Raw genomic sequence first — 19,375 nt, forward strand, 5'->3', positions numbered from 1 at the left:
CTGACGGAGAAGAAGACCCTACAATGACCATACTGGGTGGTGGAGGGAGAATCAACATTGACGTCTTGATGGTAGGCGGTGAGGCAATACAGAGTTGGTGGTCCAGCTGCTCCTGACTGAGGCAGATGAGCAGGGAGGCCAGGGTGGCAGGCACTGCTAGGAATGGACTGGGTTTTCCAGGTGTTCCCAAGAGAGGAGGAGAAATCACCTCATGGGGGAAAGTGAGCACAAGGAGGTCAACCCAGGCTCCTGATCAAACGGAGAGTGTGAGGGGGCAAATCGTCAACTCCAGAGATGGTGGCCTAGGAAGCAGGGACCATGGGTGAAGTGAGGGGACACTCAGAGAAGAGAGAGAGATGAGTCTTCTGGGTGTAGGGGGAAGAGAGGCCCCAGGACAAAGGAGCACAGGGGCACAGTGATGAGGATGGACTGGCTCTGTTGTGACACTGCAGGAATGGCTGGATCTTTGTCCTGAGGGCTTAGTTTGGGGGGGCTACTGGCCTCATGAGGGCCCCCCTCTCAGCAGCCTGGACAGATGCTCCCGCTCCTGATAGCTCTGTGGCCACCACTGTTCCCGGAAGGGCTCTGCCTCCATCTTCTATCAGACATTCCTGCCCAGTCCCCGACTGCCAGTGAGGGAGCCTGGGCCTCAGAGCCGTTTGCCGTGGAGGGACACAGGCTCCTTGGAGAAGCAGGCTGATCTTATTTTTCTCCGTAACCCACGGCCTAGCAAAGCGCCAGCCTATGGGTGGGCCATTCAGGGGCTCGGATACTTCTTAAATTAACTCAAAGCAGTAGAATAGCAGAGCTGGAGGAAGTGACCACTGAGCTCACAGAGTTCACTGCCCACACCCCCATTCTACAGATGAAGAAACAGAGGCCAAGCAGCCAAGGTCATGCTGCTCTTTAATGCTGGCCTCTGTTGGGCATACCAAGTGATGAGCTGCACTGAAGGGCCTGAGAGGGGGCTCTGGGGTCAGACAGCTTGGGTTCAAGTCCCACCCCTGCCATTTACTAGCTGTGTGATTAATGACTGTCCTTCCTGTAAAGTGCCACCTCATTTGTTTGTCATGAACACAGAGTTCCTTGAACAGCAGGACAGAATTCTTTAAAGGTTTGCTGTTGCTTTTGTTACTATTATCACCAAGTGAACCCTGAAATGAAGAACAAAGACAGCAAGATTTTTTATTTTAAAAGATTTTAAAATACGATGATGACTGTTTGATTTAATCTATTCAAGTTTGCATTTGACCATTATTAACAACTGCACAATGGATGACTTTTGAGGAAATGTTACTTCATGTCTTTAATTCTCACTAACTACACAGGCTATTCAACAGGAAGCAATTTTTTTTCCAGGAAGAGGGACAAAAAGTTAACAATATCTCTGTACCTCTCGGTTCCCAGTGAGTTGGTTGTGATCTGTCAACCCAACTTTGGGGAAATGCCCTCTCCTCCTGGGCTCGCTGCACTGCCACGTGGCCTCCAGGGGGCGATTTACCCCCACACGAATCCAGTATCTTGGTTCATATCTTTGCTTCAGATCCCTCAAGGACTGCCCATGCACCAGGGCCCCATCTGCCCCGCCAGTCTCACCTGCTGGCCTCCAGGAAACTATCCTGGGTCTCAACCATCCTCTGTTCCTATGCCCGCCCCACTACTCTTCATTTTGTCCTTCAAGTGTGGGCTCCTGTGGCTTGCCACCAAGCAGGGGTCTCCCAGTCCTCCACCTTGGGGAACTGCATCGTCCTGCACAGTGCCTAGCGAAACTGTGTGGAGGCCGGAAGAATACAGAACAACAGGTGCTCAGAGGGGCTGCCTTTCCCACTGCAGGGGCCCTGGAGAGCTTTCTCCCAGCTGGTTATTCACAGGCGCTGAAGCTGTGGAATCTCGATCTTACCAATTTAAAGGGCATCATCACTAATTACAAAAGAAATCATTTTTTCAGTAGCAAAAGGAGAAAAGACTTTGTGCCCCATGCCCCCATCTTTCTTCCTCCGCCTTCAGAGGTGATTCTCACTCTCTGGGCAAGGGTAGAAAGCAACAAACAGAATATTATTTTTCAATGATTCTTCTTTCCCACTCTGAAGATTGCATCCCAAGACTGATGAAGGCTAGGATGGTTTGGCTTCCCTGTACTGAGTATTCAGAGGCTCAGGGTGGAGGGGGTTAGGGAGATAATTCAGCATTATGGAACCAAACAGAGACATTAAAAGGTTCTACTCTAAACAGAAAGGAAGCAGGATGCTATAGAAATGGGAAAACCATCATTGGAAATGAAATAACGAGTTACAAGACAATAAACATGAAGATGTAAAAAAGAAAAAGTATATCAAAATACAAAAAGGTGGGAAAGGGAGATGGTAGCAAGAAAAGATAGATTTTTTTCTCTTTCTTTTTCCTTTTTCTCATTATTCTTAGGATGTGTTGGAGCCTACGTGATTATCAGTCTAAAGGAAATAGATATGATAATGGGTTGATATACTTGAAAAATAGGGTAACCACAAATCGAAAGCATATAATAGAGTTGAAAAAAAAAAAACCAAAAAAGAAACAAACTCTAAATGGCTTAAAGACTTAAACATTAGACAAGACGCTAAAAAACTCTCAGAAGAAAACATAGGCAAAACATTATTTGACATATATCTCAGCAGTGTTTTCCTAGGGCAATCCACCCAAGCAACAGAAAATAAAAGCCAAAATAAACAAATGGGACCTAGTTACACCTATCAGCTATTTCAAAGCAATAGAAACCATAAGCAAAATGAAAAGACAACCTATGGAATGTGAGAAAATATTTGCAAAAGATGAGACTGAACATGGCTTAACTTGTAGACTATAAAAATAGTTCATACAACTTAATAAGAAAAAAAAATAAACAACCCAATCCAAAAATGGGCAGAACAACTAAACAAGCAATTCTCCAATGAAGATATACAAATGGCCAATAGGCATATGAAAAAAAGGCACAACATCGCTAATTATCTTAGAAATGCAAATCAAAACTACAATAAGTTATCATCTCACACTACTCAGAATGGCCACCATTCAAACATCCACTCACCATAGATGCTGGAGAGGCTTGGAGAAAAGGGAACCCTCCTACATTATTGCTGGGAATGTAGTTTGGTGAAGCCAATGTGGAAAACAATATGGAGATACCACAAAAGACTAAAAAAAGACATCATTTGATCCAGCAATCCCACTCCTGGGCATATATCCAGAGGGAACCTTAATTTCAAAATATACCTGCACCCCAATGTTCACAGCAGCATTGTTTTCAATGACCAAGACATAGAAGCAACCTAAACGCCCACTGACAAATGACTGGATAAAGATGTAGTATTTAGATATAAAAGAATATTACACAGTTGTAACAAAGAAGGAAATAATGCCATTTACAGCAACATGGATGGACTTGGAGATTATCACACTAAAGTGAAATAACTCAGACAGAGAAAGACAAGTAACATATGATACCACTTATATGTGGAATTTTTAAAAAAGATACAAATAAACTTATTTACAAAACAAAAACAGACTCACAGACTTAGGAAACAAACTTAGGAGTTTGGGATTAACAATTACAAACTACTATATGTAAAACAGACAAACAGCAAGGATTCACTGTAGAACACAGGGGAAAATGTTCAGTATCTTGCAACCTATAATGGAAAAGAACCTGAAAAAGAATAGACTATGTATATGTACAACTGAATCACTATGCTGTATACCTGAAACTAACAAAACAGCTGTATATCTGAAACTAACTAAACATTGTAAATCAACCACATTTCAATTAAAAAAAAAGATAAGCTCTAAATAGCTGTATTCAAAGAAAATCTTCAAATCTTACCTCCTACAAAAAGTAAAATGGGAAGCTTGAGCAGGACCAAATTATACTGAATGAGAGGTTACATACCTTCTCCAGCACGTGGCCCATGGTACACATACATCGTGTTTTCCTTCAGGTAAGAATGGCCCTTACTGCCCAGGGAGCGAGTCCTGCTGGGACAAGGCCTCTGTGGCAGTGGCCTCCTTGTCACCGCTCCATCTCACCAGAAGGCCAGGGTTTTCAGAGGGGAGGGAACACAGAGCTCATACACTTCAGATATATTTCCTGAGAAAAACTGTGGAAAGACCAAATTCACCTGCAGTGCAGGAAACATGAGCACGGCCCCTAAGCAGACTGACAAACCCGAAGCAAGACGGCCCGATGTTCACATCGGAACCAGAACAAAAACCGTCTGGCCCCAGTTAAACGATCACCATCTCACCTGCAATGAACTGTTCGTACTCATTGTCAGGGATGTTTCTGTTGAGACTTGAGAGATCAAAAAAGTCAGACCAGGGAATCCGGACCTGGTGGATGTCCAGGCTCTGCTAATGGTAGAGGCGGCCCCAAGGGGGTATCACCAGCACCGACTCTTCCATTTTCAGCAGGGTCTTCAGGAGGAAGGCGATGTGGATACAGACGCCCCTACGGAGGCTGAAGCCCTCCGGAGGGTTGACATAACACAGAAGGTACCTGGCAGGGAGCAAAGGAGAGCGGGTCTTCAGAGCCAGGTCTCTGCACAGGAATCCCGGCTTAGATAGAACAGATACAATGGGAATCTCTGCACAGCACATGGCCTAGACTCAAGACACGTTCAGCAGCTTCTGGTTTGTATAGTGGAGGCACTGCCCACCGATCTCTGTGTGGCCAATTATTTCGAGTCCGGGAGCACATGCAGAAGACATCTTGGCATCTGTCTATCAACGCTAAGCACCTGACTAGTACCTGAGCACCCGTTCTCCAGGGAATCTCAAACTTCTTGGCCTAAAGACCCCTGTACACTCTTAAATACTGAGGACTTCAAAAGGCTGCTGTTTATGTGGGTTAAATCTATCAATAGTTCCTGTGTTAGAAGTTAAATAAGAACTTTAAAAAATGCTTATGAGTTCACTTAAAAATAATAACAACCTACTACATGATACCATTAATACTCTTAAGCAAAAAATAAGTATATTTTTCTAAACAAAAATCATTAATGAGAGGAATAGCAGTGATTTTAATTTCTGAGAATCTCTTTTGGACTGGTGAGAGCTTAATTCTATCTGCCTCTACATTACCTGTTTTGTGATATCACAGACTAGGTTTTCCCTGGAAAACCCCACAGGAAACTCGGGAGTGCAAGAGTGTGCAAAAGGCAGGTGACTTCCCGGCGTTCCTACGAAAATAGTCTTGCATCTCAGGGGCCTCGGACTCACTTTGATAACTGCTGCCCTACCCTAGGCGAGACTCTCCTACACAAGAGCCAGGCAAGTGTCCTGGCTTCTTTAATGAGTTACCGCAGCAACACCCCTCCCTTCTCTGTGTTAATGTTTCCCACAACCTCCATTACTGCAGATGAGGATGTAATCCTCAACTGAGGCCTCTAATCCCAGAAGACTACCAACCTTGAAAGGGAGGGCCCATCTACCATCTCTACACCCCGCACAGTCTATTTTGAGTCAAGCCCTAGATAACTGCTAATTGACACTGACCCTTGTCTTATTCCTGAGTTTTAGCGAAGGAGCCAACATCTGGATGGAACTGAAATTTCCCTGCTGATATACAAGGCTGATAAACCACCCTATTCCAACATCTGATTCTGGGGCTCTTCAAAACGCGGGTAAGGCCCCGCTTCATAAAAGACGGGTCCTCCACCTGCCCTTCCCAGGGGTTCTGGGAGGCCGCGGCCACGCAGGGCTACCCGGAGTCGCGGTCCAAGCCCCAGAGCCCGAGGGGGAGGAAAGCCGGAGGCTGTGCCCCAGCCCTGTCCCCCCCGCCCCAACCACAGCCCTCCCCGGCCGCCACACCAACCCGGATCCCACCCCGGTCCATGTCCACTGGCCCCGCCAACGGCGCTGCCGTACGTTTACCGTCTGTGAGACGCCGCCCCAGAAAGGATGTCGGCCGCCGACTGACGCGGCCAGAACTAGTGGCCCGGCCAAGCAAGCCGCCATCCCCAGCAGCAAACACCGCCATGGTCCCGGGCAGCTGCACACTTCCGGAGCCCGCTGCCTGCCCCAGAAGCGCACGCCAGCCCGCGAGGAGCGCGGCGTCTTTATCCATGGCAACGCCGCGGGGCCCTCCCCTAGCGCTTGCGTCTGCGTCCTCCCGAGGCTAGACGTGCGAGAGCAGAACTTTCGGAGCCAATGGGAGCAAGGGCGCGGCCAGGACGGGGGTGGGGGGAGGCTTATGGGGCAGCTGGGTGGGGCCGGGGCGGGCGGGGCCGCGCGGAGGTCCTCAGCTGCAGGTGGCACCGGCCGGAGGCTGGGGCAATGCTGCCAACAGTGGGCGGGGCGGCGGGGCGGCGGGGCGGCGGGGTGGGGGCACCCTCACCTGTCCTTGTGCGGGGCTCAGCCAGGGCTCCGCGGCCTCCGCTTGCACCGGAAGTGGACCCAGGCTACCGGTGGGCAAGATAGAGGACTGAGCCCAGGTAGGCACGGCTGGCCAGGTAGGGCACCTGAAGTGCAGATCCGCCAGGCCGGCTGCCGGCCTTGAATACGCGCTGCTAGGCAGTTTCCAAGAAGACGGGATCTGTCCCAAGAGGGGAGGTAGGGCAGGGTGCCAGATGCCTGGTTGGGTGCGGTCTTACAGGAGAGCCACGTTGAGAGGGTGCAGAGCAGCCCCTGTGTTGGCGGGGCTAGGAATTTGGGGTATAGGGTGGGGATGATGTGTGCCATTCCCTGTGGTCTCCCAAAGAACTCGCACCCCCAAGCAAAGGACCCTGCTCCCTCCACCCTTCACTGCATCCCCTGCCTTCCCCAGCACCACCGCCCCTGCCCCCGGAGGGTCCCATGACCTCTCCCCACACCAGGCACCGTCCCTGTTACAGGTACTTATCTCCTGGTGGTTCCAGCCCAAGGGTGGGGGCTGTATCTGACCAGTTAGGATGCCTGGAGCCTTTGTATGAAACCTCAGACTATAATGCAGGCGTGCACAGAGGCCCCTCAAACAGGATTCCCTGCATTCCCTCCCCACCACGCACCCACAGCGCAGCTGCCACACCAGGCCAAGCCTGCTGGAGGACCGCTGTTCCCTCTCCACCTGTCCCTGATCAAGAGTGCACCGCCCACACTGCTGGGTATTTAGTGGGCCTTAGAAGAGCAGCTGGTATTTTCATGGACAAATATTTGCTCTTTTGGGAAGAGTTGAGTGCAAAGGGATGTAGGGTATGCCTTTTCTGTTGTCCTGGAACTGGTGACTAGGATGCAAACTTAAGTCAAAGCAGTTTTTAGAGAGAGCCGCAATATATCTTACCCAAAGATCACTGTTCCCCTACAAAGGCAACACCACCTGGCGGGTGGGGTCCTGGTCCCTCTTTCTGGAGGTTGGGCTTTGCACCCTCCAGCTGGGACAGAGCCCGAAACAGCTCTGAACACGCTCCAACAGGCTTTCCCAGCACAAACTGCCTTTATTTTGAATCTGGCTGAAGGAAGCAGCTGAGAAATCTGGGTAAATCTTCCTGGGTGTAACCATGCCTTTTGTGCTGAATGAAAGAGCGGCTCTCCACATGCTAACAGCTTAGAACTGAATGTGTGTCGAAGCCTTCATGCATGTAGCATGTTGGGAACAGCGTTTCATGGTGAGGGGAACTCTATAACTTACATGTGTATGGGGAAGCCCTCACTCCAACAGGGTTTTCCTGCACAAACTGCCTTTATTTCGAAATTGGCTCTTGCTGAGAAATCTTGGTAAGTGTTCTTAAGTGTAGCCATGCCCATTATGCAGGATGAAAGAGCGGCTCTACACTTTTTCACATCTCAGAGATGAATGTGTGTTGAAGCCGTCATTCATGTAGCGTGTTGGGAACACAGAATTTAGTGGTGAGAACTATGTAAATTACATGTCTATGATGAAGCACTCTCTCGAGCCGGGTATTCCAGTGCATACTGCCTTTATTTCGAAACTGGCTTCTCAGAAGCCTGTGGTCTCCACTGCAGGTCTGTCTCCAAACCCAGGGCCAGCATGGTAACTCTGCTCCCCCTGTCTATTCTGGAAGTTCTAGGTGTCCTCCATGGCCCTTCCACCATTATGTTTTTGGAAAACCCCGCAGATGGAATGGGCCTGAGAACAGGAGAGCTGGATGCCAGAAGCCACTGCCCAGTGTGAGGCTCCTGGGAGGGGCATCTCCTCTCCGTGGGCTCTGATCTAACCTCCCCTCTCCCCCACCCCCACCCCTCTCCTCCTGCATTTCCTGATTGATCCCTGGATAATGGTCCATACCAGGAATGACCTGGGAGAGGTTTTATGAGTCTTTAAGTGGAAAAAAAAAAGAAATCTTTAGACAAGTTACTGAAAGTAACTTCCAGCTTTACCGGGAAAGACCTCATTCCAATGTTTAAGGCTAGTTGACAGGGTGTCAAATTGCTTAACCACTCACATCTGAGCAAGTGCTACCTCTCTCTCCAGCTCCCCGCAGCATCCACCTGTGGCAACTTGGCCAAAAGAAGGCAAGAAAGCTCTTTCCCCTCGCCAGCACCAGCGTGGCTTTGGAGTCAGTGGAGGCTGAGAGAAAGAGCCCCGCCCTGAGGTTTGAGGGGCCTCCAGCCACAGCCAGAGGAGCGGGGGTTTTCAGAGTGGCCCAGCAGGGAAACCAGGCAAGGCCACCTGGCCCAAGTCTTCCCTGCCCAGAGAGCCCCATGAACTGCTTTGGGCCACACTCCCCGTTTGGGCCCCCTGCAAAAAGTTACCACGGGAGCCACACCTGAGAATGCAGAAGGACAGCCCTTTAGCCTGGGGTCCCAGCAGGTGTGTCCTGTGAGACCTGTGGCCACATAAGTTCCTTGTCTCTCCAGGTCACTGAAGGGACTGTGCTGGGCATCTTGGTGGTCAGGGACATGGGAACACCTCTAAACTCTGAAGAAGGACAGAGAGACTCTTCCTGGAAGCAAGGATTCCAGGGAGACACCTTGCCCAGAACTGGGGGACTGTGTCCTGAGTAGACCCCTGGGAGGCAATGTGGGGCTGTGGGGTCCTCTTCTGAGAAGGGAGCAGGTGAGTTTTCCGGGGGTGGGGTCCTGCTTTGTCCAGACATGTCCTTGTGTAAGACTCATTTACAAACACCTCCAAGTCCACCTAGGGGTGGCCCCAGAGGTGGGGGTAGAGGAGGAGAGTGAAGGGTGCAGACTTAGGGCCCCCTGAGCCACCCAGGGAGCCAAGGGTCAGTGGGAACATCTTGGGAGTCTAGTGCAGGGGTGGAGGACGAGCACTAAGAACATGCCAAGTCATGCAATAAAGTGACCCATGACCACGAGACACAGGTGGCCGTACACCAAAAGAGGCAGATAGAAATTTAGACCCAGGATCTGAGAACCTTGAGAGGGGCTGGAGGGTCCCAGGAACCCTCAGGAACAGCTCTTCTAGGGGCACAGACATCCCAATACACACATTTCTCATGGAAGCTTTTTGGGGTGCAGAGTGAGTTACCAGGTTCCTGAACTTAGTATGGAATCACGGTTCCTGGCAATAAATTGCTGTCATTTGTCCCTGGACATGCACAGGGGAGCTGACTGCTGTGGGGGTCACTGCAGGACTAGAATCTTCTGGTGTCTGCTCTGTGACCACAGAAACCCAGGGGGATTTCTCAACAGGAGAACCTGGAGACCATGCCTGCAAGGACCACCCTCATGGGATGGCCAAGGAGCTCGTGGTACCCAGGTCACCAAGTGACGAAGTTGTGAGGTTGCCTGGGGAATCGTGGGGGCATGTAGATTTCTGAGGTCAGCACGTGGGCCCAGCACTGCTGGATGGTCTGCACAAAGAGGGGCCTGCCCTCCTGATGATGGCTCTTAACATCTGCAGGGAAACTGCTCCCAGGGCTCCTGGAGGTCCATATTGAGAGTGTCCTGCCAGCCTTGTGGGGTCACCTTCCCCTGATGCAGAAGCAGACCTCTCTCCCTTGAGGCCCAGGGGACACCTGGCTCAGGTGCCACCTGTGTGCCCTGGACACGCAGAGCCCCAGAGCTCTGGCACAGCCTGGGGTGTGGTGGTGTCCGGGCAAGAAAGGCCCTGGGAAGGGGGTCATTCAAGGGCAGAGGCCACTCTGCAGGGATGCTGGACCTGGCAGCAATGCACTGCTTCAGTACTCCCTTGGGTTGGGTCTCCAACCTGTGGGATGGAAGGGCCACTCCTTCCTGTGTTGCAGTCGGGGGAACTAGATCCATCGTCAAGGTCAGCCCTGAAAGTGGAGGCTGCGCTACCTCCATTCCTGGAAAGAAAATCAGTCCCCTCCAGTCCAGGTGATTCAGAAAGTCATTCAGCAATGTTCGGGGCCCCCACTTTAGGCTTTGAATTAGAGCTGAGCGGCTTAGGAGGCCAGATCCCTGACCGTGGCTCCAGGAGCAGGTTTTCTGCTGGGGGACAGGATCCTCACAAACACCTGTGTCTTTGTGGGACACTCCCCTCTGACAAGCTGGGAGGCAGGGTGCAGTTGTGGGAAATCGTGTTTACATGAGCAGAGGGCCACCATGTGGTGGGGGCACAGGAGACTGTGAGAATGAGTCCCACAGCCTTTCTGGAATCAAAAAACTGGCAAATGTGAAAAAGTGCATAATTTGTTTTATTGAACAGGCTGCTTATGTACGTTTGGAGGACCAGGTTCAAGGACTCAGCATCCCTCCAGGACAATAGCCTCAAGAGAAGAACAGACAGAGCAGGAGGAGATCTGGGGTTTCTCCCAGGAATGAGGTGGAACAGGGATTTCTGCAGATTTGCAAGGAGTCCCCGACCACTGAGCATGGGGTTACAGCCCCACGAGACCCCTGTCATGTTTGGCTTGGGCTCTGGTTCTGGCCTGCTCATGTATTCTTCCAGCAGAGTTCCAGAAACTCAGAGGGTGGACTTAGAGGGGCTGCGTTTGGAACCTAGTGAGGAGTTGGAGGGTCCTTTATATTGAGTCCCTTCATCCTAATCACCGTAGCTGAAGCCCAACACCCCCCAGGCCCCCATGGTTGCCGTGGAGGGAGAACAAGCCTGGCAGGCGACCTAGGGGTCCCACTACTGTGTCCTTCCCTTGTCTTCGTTCCCTTTCACCCCGGAAGGTGTGATTGTCTCGTGTCATGGTGGCCTCCAAAATGTCCCTCCCAGTAATCTCTCTTCTCCATCAGGTGGGGTTCCCAACCCCGCTCAGCCTTCTCTGCATGGATGCTGAAGGACCAGGCCCACCTGAAGTTCTGAGCTCGAGCAGTAAGGTGGAAACAAAGAAACCAATGGAAAAAAGAAGCAAGTGATTGTGGCAAAGCTCCCCACCACAGAGAAGCTGCCCTGAGTGGAAGGGAGAGTGTGGGCATGCCCGTTTGTTTCCTATCTCCCAGTGCTCTTAGCTTTCTTATTGCCTACCTGCATGGTTACAACAAAATGATCTGCAAAACTGAAAATATTTACTCTCTTGCTTTTACAGAAAAGGCTGGCCAGCCTCTGGTCCGGTACCAGGCAAGAGATTGGAGTTCCTTTCCAGTTTGGAAACATCTTGGCAGGCCCAGGTTTGCAAAGGTCTTTAAGAGTAGTTACGGAGTTTTGCTTTTAAACTTTTTTACGGCTGTATATACTTGTGAGATGTGGTTGTGATGTATAATTCTGAGCCGGGATTTTCTCAAACTGTTTCTCACTTCTTATACCAGACATTCCTAAATTCCAAGTGGAACTGCATATTAAGGAAGCCATGGAATTTAGCAAAAGGATACAGATCTCATTTCCTTTTAAGCATCGGTGTACCTCCATCATGGCAGTATTTGTTATGTGTTATTGATAGGGGAACTAAGTAGTAAACAGATTAATAGAAAATAGGGGATTTTAGGTACACAGGTTCATCTTTTCAACATTGTTTGTAATATTTGCAGTTTAAGATGACCATTCCTGAGAAACAGGCAGCCTCTTAGAATGAAATAGCATTTCCTCTGAACCATAATTAATTTTTATTTTGTAGACAGCAGGAAGGGTAATAACACGTCACACATTTGGGGACGTCAAAGAGAAAATGTAACTTTCTGGGAGCGCACTCCCCCGCCTCCCCCTGCCCTTTTTACTGTCCCATTCTCCCTGGAAGGCTCTTTCTTATCTTCTGCTCATGGCTCCAGTAACTCTTTCTTCCTCCTTGTTCCTCAGCTGGTAAGGTTAGTTTTCTACTTTGAACAAGCAAACAAGCCAACAGAAGAGAAATTCCACAAGCAACTCCCAGCACATCCGCTCGCCTTCTGATGTCTGTGACCTCACTCTCGGTGCCCCACCGCTTATTAAAAGTGGCATCGAAAGCCAGTTCCTCCAAAAGTCCCCGAGGCCCCATCCCTCCCATCTTCTCTGGGTTGTCACTCCCAAAACCATCCTCTCTTTCACTGCCTCATCTATTTTGTTCTCCTGCTAGTTGGCACCATCAGTATATAAACGTCCATCCTCTTAAACCAACAGCACTCCTTGACCCTAATTCACCCCCACCAATTGCCACCCTGTGTCTTTGCAGCAAATCTTTAAGGAGTTGTTTAAACTCACTGTCTGCATCTTCTCTTGAGCCATCCCCTTTTACACCCATTCTGGCTTTTCGCCTGATCCCTCGCTCTATGGAAACTGCCCTGTCAAGGCCATCAGTGACCCCATGTTGCTAAATATAGTGGTCAATTTTGACTCCTCATCATGCTTGGCCCCTCGGCAGCATTTGACCCAGCTCTTCCATCCCTCCTACCCCGTGTTCCTGCTTCACTCAACCCCCAGCCCATCTCTCTGTCTGTTTCTGCTTTTGGCCTGCTGGCTGGTCCTTTGCCAATGTCTCCTGTTTTTTCCAAACATATACTGTGGGTGTTCCCCAGGGTGGGTTCCTGGGCCTCTCCTCTCTCTCTCTGCTATTCCTTTGGTGGAAGCAACCCAGCCTTGGAAATTGGCATGCCATCAATTTCTCGATTTCTCCAAAATTCCCTGATTTCCCCTTTCCATCTGAGCCTTTATCCCTGAGACTCACATCACATTCTTTTCCTTTCATTCATCTTGCTTTCACATTCATACATATGTTCTACTATGAAATTACTTTTCCAAATTTTGAATCAGTACATATATATCATGTAAAATGCTCAAATATGTATTATTTCCACTAAGATGCTAATTCTACCTTAGAACATTTCTGCACTTCTGTATTTATGTGAATAAAGCGAATAGTATTTCTACAAGCCTCATAGTTAAACACTGTTAGTTTGGGGCTATTATGTAACATGAAATAATGGTACATCAACATAGTCGTTTTTCATTTATTTTTATGTAACACCGAGATGAGGTTTTTGCCCTGAAGACTGGTTTTATTGAAATTTTACCTACGTTACGGACAGTCAGTTTATGTGAAAGCCCTCATTTCTCCCCTTTTTGATATATGCTCCATTTGGCTATATATAACATATAACTTGGCATGAAACAAAATTCCCAAATCATTCACATAATACAATTAATATGTTTAATTATATTTTTTAAATGTTAAAAAGAAAAAGAAAACAGATTCCTCTACCTATTAGGCACTTCTGTGGCAATATGTAACACACCCCTTAACCATGACATTGAAGAACTGAGCTGATACCAACCCCTTTCCACCTGCTCAGCCCCACCTTTTCCCATCCCCTTTCCCATCCGGAGAGGACATCCCTCCCATTGTCCAGGCCCAGATGTTGGAACCATGTCCTTTCTCTCTCTTTCTTTTACACTCACAGACAGCAAATCCAGCTTGTTAGAAAATTCTGGATATTCTGTCTTAATTAAATACCTGCTCTCTGCTCCCCGCCCTCCTAAGAGCCACCTTCAGCCTTTCCTGGATACCAATAGCCTTCTGTTTCCATCTTTGCTTTCCTACAATCTCTCATCCACACAGAGTCAGAGGGAGCCTGTAAAAACATACATTGGGGGTGGTGGGTGTTGCTCAGTGGTAGGGCGCATGCTTAGCATGCTTGAGATCCTGGGTTCAATCACCAGCACATTCATTAAAATAAATAAATTACTTCCCCCCAAAAAACACAAACACAAAAGCATAAGTTGGACTACATCTCCCCTCCCCTCAAAACTCACTAAACGGGTCACCATGTCATTAGGAGCCAAAGTCGTCACAAAGGCCTCAGGACCTGGCGTGCTCTGCCTCTCTGCCCACACTCTCCCCCTCACTCTGGGGGCCTCTGGCTCCGGCTCTTCCTTCTTCCTCCGGATCTATTCTGCTTCAAGTTCATTACTCCGTGAGATCTGCCAGGATTGCCTTATTCTCTCCTGCCTGCCTCCCACCCCACCGCCATCACCCGAGTTTGCTCATATCACTCTTTTTTAAAAATTTTTCCAAACTCTTGCTACCCCAACATGCTGCCTGTTTCCTCTGCTAAAATTCTGAGCCCCCAGTGATGGGGAGTCATGTCTATTTTGTTGACTGATAAAGCCCGAGAGCCTTGGGAACGGTCTAGTTAGGAGATTCCCGTATGTAGTAGGAGCTTATACACATTTGCTGAATGAATGTAGATGCCCTGGTCCAATCCGATGGAGCACTTCTGTGACGTGCTCAAAGAATAACTCTCCTTTCCACCTGAGAGGGGGTGACAACTTCCCTGGTGATTAAAGGCAAGAATTTTTTGCTTTATGCTGTTAACCTTAGGCGGGGAGACTGGGGGATCTTCATATATATTTTTAAATTTGGTTCACTCTGCAGTTGGTCTTTGGTCTCTGTATAATTTTGAGAAACTCTTTATGAGTGATCATTCTTTGATCAGATTGAACAGGTTCCAGGGGGAAGGACCAAGCCTGTCCCATCAGCCATTCTATGTGTCTTGTCCTGGGACCCAGTGGATGCTCAGCATGTAAGTGAACCGACAGGAGTGAGTGAAGAGATGGGAGCATCTCATTATTGTGGCGGATCTCTGTCCAATGCCTTGAGATTTGGGGAAGGGTTTACGAGTGCAGAAGGGAGAGGTCAGGTCCTCTGTGCTTTTCCTGAGTGCCCTGGCCTTACCCATTCCCCCAGCCCCCTCTGGGCAGCCAAGCCAAGGAGCTGGGCCACCAGGGGTTGTGCTGATCAATAATCCACCTTCACCCCAATTCCGGGGGTAGGTACACATGGTTGTAGACACTGGAGTCAGGTCCTTGGAGGAATTCCTCACCGAACTATGTTTTGGAACTTTTATTTTTCTCTAGAACCTCCAGCTGAAGAAGATTGTTTTAGACACATGAAAGTTGAGGACACCTTCTGTCCCCTCACAACCCAGGTGGGGCTGGGAGTCTGCTGTTTCTATAGCCGGTGGGCTCGTGTTGATTTGGGCATCCCTGTGCCTGAATTCCTGCAGTACACACGGTGGTAAGGTTGGGGGTGCATGGCAGGGAGGGAAGCGGGTTGGGAGACTGTACAGCTGGGCTGATGTTAACCTGGGGTGAGCGGGAGCTTGCTGATGCATGGCATCTCGGGGCAGGGAACTCTCCACACTCAAGAGGGGTTCCCACTCCCGCAGGGTCCCTTTGATCAGGGTGCTGGGCTGTCAGGGGACCACAGGGGTCCCAGTGAGGATTAGGGTGCCTTCAGGCAATGGGAAGTGTGGGGTCCAGTGGCAATTGAATTAACTGTGCACCCAAACCCAGCCCCCACCTCTTTCAGCCTGTTTCCTAATCTGCAAAACTGGAATGTTATTAAACATCTCACGGGGTCATTGATGGGCTGGGACAGACTAGACAGTCAGGAGCTGGAATTCCTCTGTCCCCTGATTGTTTGCCTTCTTTCTGACTATTTGCTCTCACAAGCTCAGTCTCTCTGTCTCTCGCTCTTTCACTTCTAAGTGTCTCTCATGCTCTGGTTTCATTTGATTTCCAACCACCGCCCCTCCCCTCCGCCAAACTCCAGATGAGTGAACTTGATTTCTATGTGTCAGTTCCAAATTCCCAGGAAAGATGCTCTGTCACCTCTGGATCTGCTGTCCAACCCATGAGTTGTGGCCAGAGGAGCGAGTCCTTCTGGGACCAGCAGAGGGTCTCTGCCGAGCCCCCAGCCACCACTGTGGGAGCACATAGCTCTCCGTGGAGGAAGTACTGGCTGTGACCTTGTGTCACTAAGTGTGAATTTATGTCTTCTCTTGAACCACCTTCATCCTCCTAAACAAAGATGAAAATTAAACACTCCCGGGATTTGTGTCATGGAACACTCAGGGTGGGGGCTAATGGGGTTGGAATTTCTGCTGTATTTAAGGGGCTACACTGAATCCCCAACGAGAGCCTACAAAGGGAACAGCACCGGCCCCACCCGGCACTTAGGGCGCTGAGTCTGCGTGACGGTGAGCCAGACTTCTGACCACAGCTCAGGGGTCTGGTCTGACCAATTAGCCTTTGAAACCAACCAGCTTTGGATTCCTCAATCCCACCCTGAGGTTTTACCTGAACCATCAGCTTCTGTATCTCTGAAGACAGATGCTGAGGACCCTTCACGTAAGCCGTTCGCACAGCCCTGTTCAGGCCTTTGTGCTGCACGGTCTGCCCGGCGAGCTGACCGAGGTTGGTATTTTACTGATGTTAGAAGTAGTCTGGTTTCCCGATGTACTGTTTCACTGAACAAGCAACAGAAGCCACTTCTCGCTGATAAAAGCAGAAAAGGGACATAATGAAAAGATACTGGGAGGGTGTGTGGAGTGGCCAGGACCGGAGCCAACCCAGGAGCTGTAGGAGGTGTTAGGGAGCCCCAGGCACCAGGCTGGGAGGGGTGCTACCGGGCCCCCTGCCACCCCAGAAGGGACCCCCCTCCACCCGACCCTCCACCTCACTCACTGCAGGTTCATGTCCCGGCAGGGCCAGGTCACACTGAAGCCCCCAGCACACACCTCAGTTGGGGAGCTGGCCCCGTCTGAGCTGCGGGCGTGCCTGGTGTGGGGAGAGGCCCAGTTAGAGGAAGGCAGTTCCCCTACTGTTCCGAGTTAAGGTGCAAGTCAGTGCCCATCACTCAGGAGAGCCAGGCTGGACGGACCTCATTGTGGTGACTAGGCTGTCTGAGTTCACTTATTACTTTCTACGTTTGAAGGCCCTGGAGGGAGAAAAAGTGAAGGTTCTAGTACTTATTTTGTGTTTCCCACGTACCAGGTGTGGTAAACAAGCCACTTCAGACAAGGCCCGGAGCAACCACGTAAATAGGCCACGGAGCAAGTCGTGCAGTCAGGCCTCTGTGGTCCCGAAACCCGTGTCCCCATCGGCTCCATAGTTACCAGTGGAAACTAGGGGGATTTATGGGACTGTGTGCTCCTGTGAGGGCTGGGATATGTGTGTTTAAGTCCACATCTTCAGAAACTCGGCTAGAACCACAGCCACTGATTGCACGGTGGCAGAGGAAGGGAGGATTCCAGCCTCTGGTCCAGCTCGTGTGGAGCTCAGAAGTTCTTCCTCCTGTCCTGAAAATAACACCAAATCTGAGGGAGCTGCAAACCCACTGCTCTTCTTAGATCCCAGAAGACTGAGGGGGAAAGCTGCTTCCAACCCAGAGAGGTTGCAAAGGGAACAGCGGGCAGGCTTGGAGAGTCACAGCTCCCAAGGCAGAACCTGCTTTTTTAAGAACCCCGGGGGCAGGCAGATTTAACAGGTCCCTGAGGCCAGCAGGAGGCTCAGTGTGGGGAAATCAGAGTGTGACAAGTCCAGGGGGCCAGTCAGAGGGGCCCCATGCTCTTTTTCATGTATTTTACATCCAGGACCATTTCCTGTTCTCAGAATGAAGGTCAGAGGATAACTCCTCATGCTTCCTGCCTGGAGAGGAGAAAATAACTGTATTGAAATACACCCAGAACATTCTGTTTCATTGGGGGAAGTTGTTTTTTGTTTGTTTTTTTAATGAGAAATTATTTTACCAGAGCCTAACCAACCTGGGAGAAGGGAAATCCCTTCTGTGTCACCCAAATTGGGGTGGGGGGAAAGAGACACACTTGTGGAGGTCACAGCTCAGGGCACAGGCTCAATGAGAACTAATCACAGGACTGCAGATGCCCTGCTCTGTCCCGCTCCCCCAACACCTTACCTCCATGTCAGTAGGGCCCGTGTGTAATAACAGGAATAATACTAACAGAAGTAAATGTCTCAGGAGTGTCTAGGGAAAACCCAAAGACAGCGGGGAGATGAAAACAAGGACACACAGGCTGTTTTAGCCTCTCACACCAATAGCTGTAGCAAACTACACACAGCCCAGCCCCAGTAGATAAACAGGCAACCTCACAGAAGAAATTATTTATTTTGGTTCTCTTACCCAGTGCATTCCATGGTGCATCCTCGCCTAGAATTGAGTGGAAGCAAGTCCATCTCAGAAGGGACATAACTGAAGAGGGATGGCTTCCCAGACTCTGAGGGGCAGAGAGAGCACCAGCCTGGGTTAGAGAAAGGTGAGGGGTGGGGTAGGGTGTGGGCTGCCTTCTTCCCCATATAAGGAACCTTCCTGAGGCCAGCACAGTAGGAGGGAGGGCCATGGGGTGGAAGCAGCCAGACTTCATCCTGAGAACTGTTGGGATGCCTCAAAGGGACCATTCAGGTGCCCAAACTGGGCCCTGATTGAGGGAGCCAGTCGGTCTGACTCAGAGCCCAGGACTGAGGTGGGCTCACAGCAGGCCGGTATTACTTGGCCGGATCCATTTCACTTCTCCGAAGCCCTGTGTAAAACATGAAGCGTGGACGGCCTGGTGAGCACAGCTCTGCCCTCAAGACCGGTTTCAACTCCTCTCTTCCCAGAGAACAGCATCTCTGAACCCGTCCTGGGTGACCTCACAGAGATCACCCTAGTGGCCCAGGCTAGTGACCAGGAACATGTACCTTCCTGCAGGCAACCCCTGACGTCCACTGATGCATCATATACTGGCAAAGAGTGAGTCACTGTGCATTGGTCTAACAGCAGAGACTCTGCCAAAGGCCCAAGAGGTGGTGTGTGGGACATGCAGGGGTGCAGGAGTGTAAGCAGTGCAAAAGTGTAACTGGTGACAGGGGTGCAGGGGCTGTGGAGGGCGCAGGCATTTCAGGGGATGTGGGGGTGGAGGGATGCAGAATTGCAGAGAGTAGCAGGGGTGCAGAGGTGCAGGGAGTGTAGGGATGCAGGGAGGTGCTCAGGGACCTGGCCAGGATAAGAAGGCAAGTGCACATCCTTGCAGTCAGCCTGACCCCGGTGGGCTATTGCAATGCTTTTGGGCGGCGGCGGCGGCGGTGGCGGTTGGGAGGCTGCCCGGGCAAGCCGATCGATTTCTTCTCTTCCCTGCAGCCTGGCCTGGGGTGGGGCTTGGCCGCCGGAGATTCGCCAGATGTTGCACTCCAGGTAAGCTTGCTCCTGGGAGGTGGGGCGGTTAGGTCAGAGGGCGGTGGCAGCGGCAGAGGGGCGGAGCGGGCCTACCCCTGGCGAACGGGTGG

The 19,375-nt window shown here is 50.4% G+C and overlaps 2 long non-coding RNA genes across 2 annotated transcripts; one reads left to right on the forward strand and one right to left on the reverse strand.

The window, feature by feature from the left end:
* Positions 1 to 931: 931 nt before the first annotated feature.
* On the reverse strand, positions 932 to 4,528 carry LOC140694873 (uncharacterized). The gene is made up of 3 exons (XR_012070517.1): positions 4,278 to 4,528; positions 3,923 to 4,130; positions 932 to 1,154 (listed from the first exon to the last, which is right to left on the reverse strand). It is a non-coding gene; the product is annotated as an uncharacterized lncRNA (long non-coding RNA).
* A 3,339-nt stretch (positions 4,529 to 7,867) lies between these two features.
* LOC140694874 (uncharacterized) lies at positions 7,868 to 15,311 on the forward strand. Its single transcript, XR_012070518.1, has 8 exons — positions 7,868 to 8,136; positions 8,441 to 8,561; positions 8,827 to 9,025; positions 10,601 to 10,717; positions 11,137 to 11,311; positions 11,430 to 11,511; positions 14,746 to 14,832; positions 15,167 to 15,311. It is a non-coding gene; the product is annotated as an uncharacterized lncRNA (long non-coding RNA).
* Positions 15,312 to 19,375: the final 4,064 nt, after the last annotated feature.

Source organism: Vicugna pacos, unplaced genomic scaffold (assembly GCF_048564905.1).
Source record: "Vicugna pacos unplaced genomic scaffold, VicPac4 scaffold_106, whole genome shotgun sequence".
In the NCBI taxonomy this organism is placed as follows: domain Eukaryota; kingdom Metazoa; phylum Chordata; class Mammalia; order Artiodactyla; family Camelidae; genus Vicugna; species Vicugna pacos.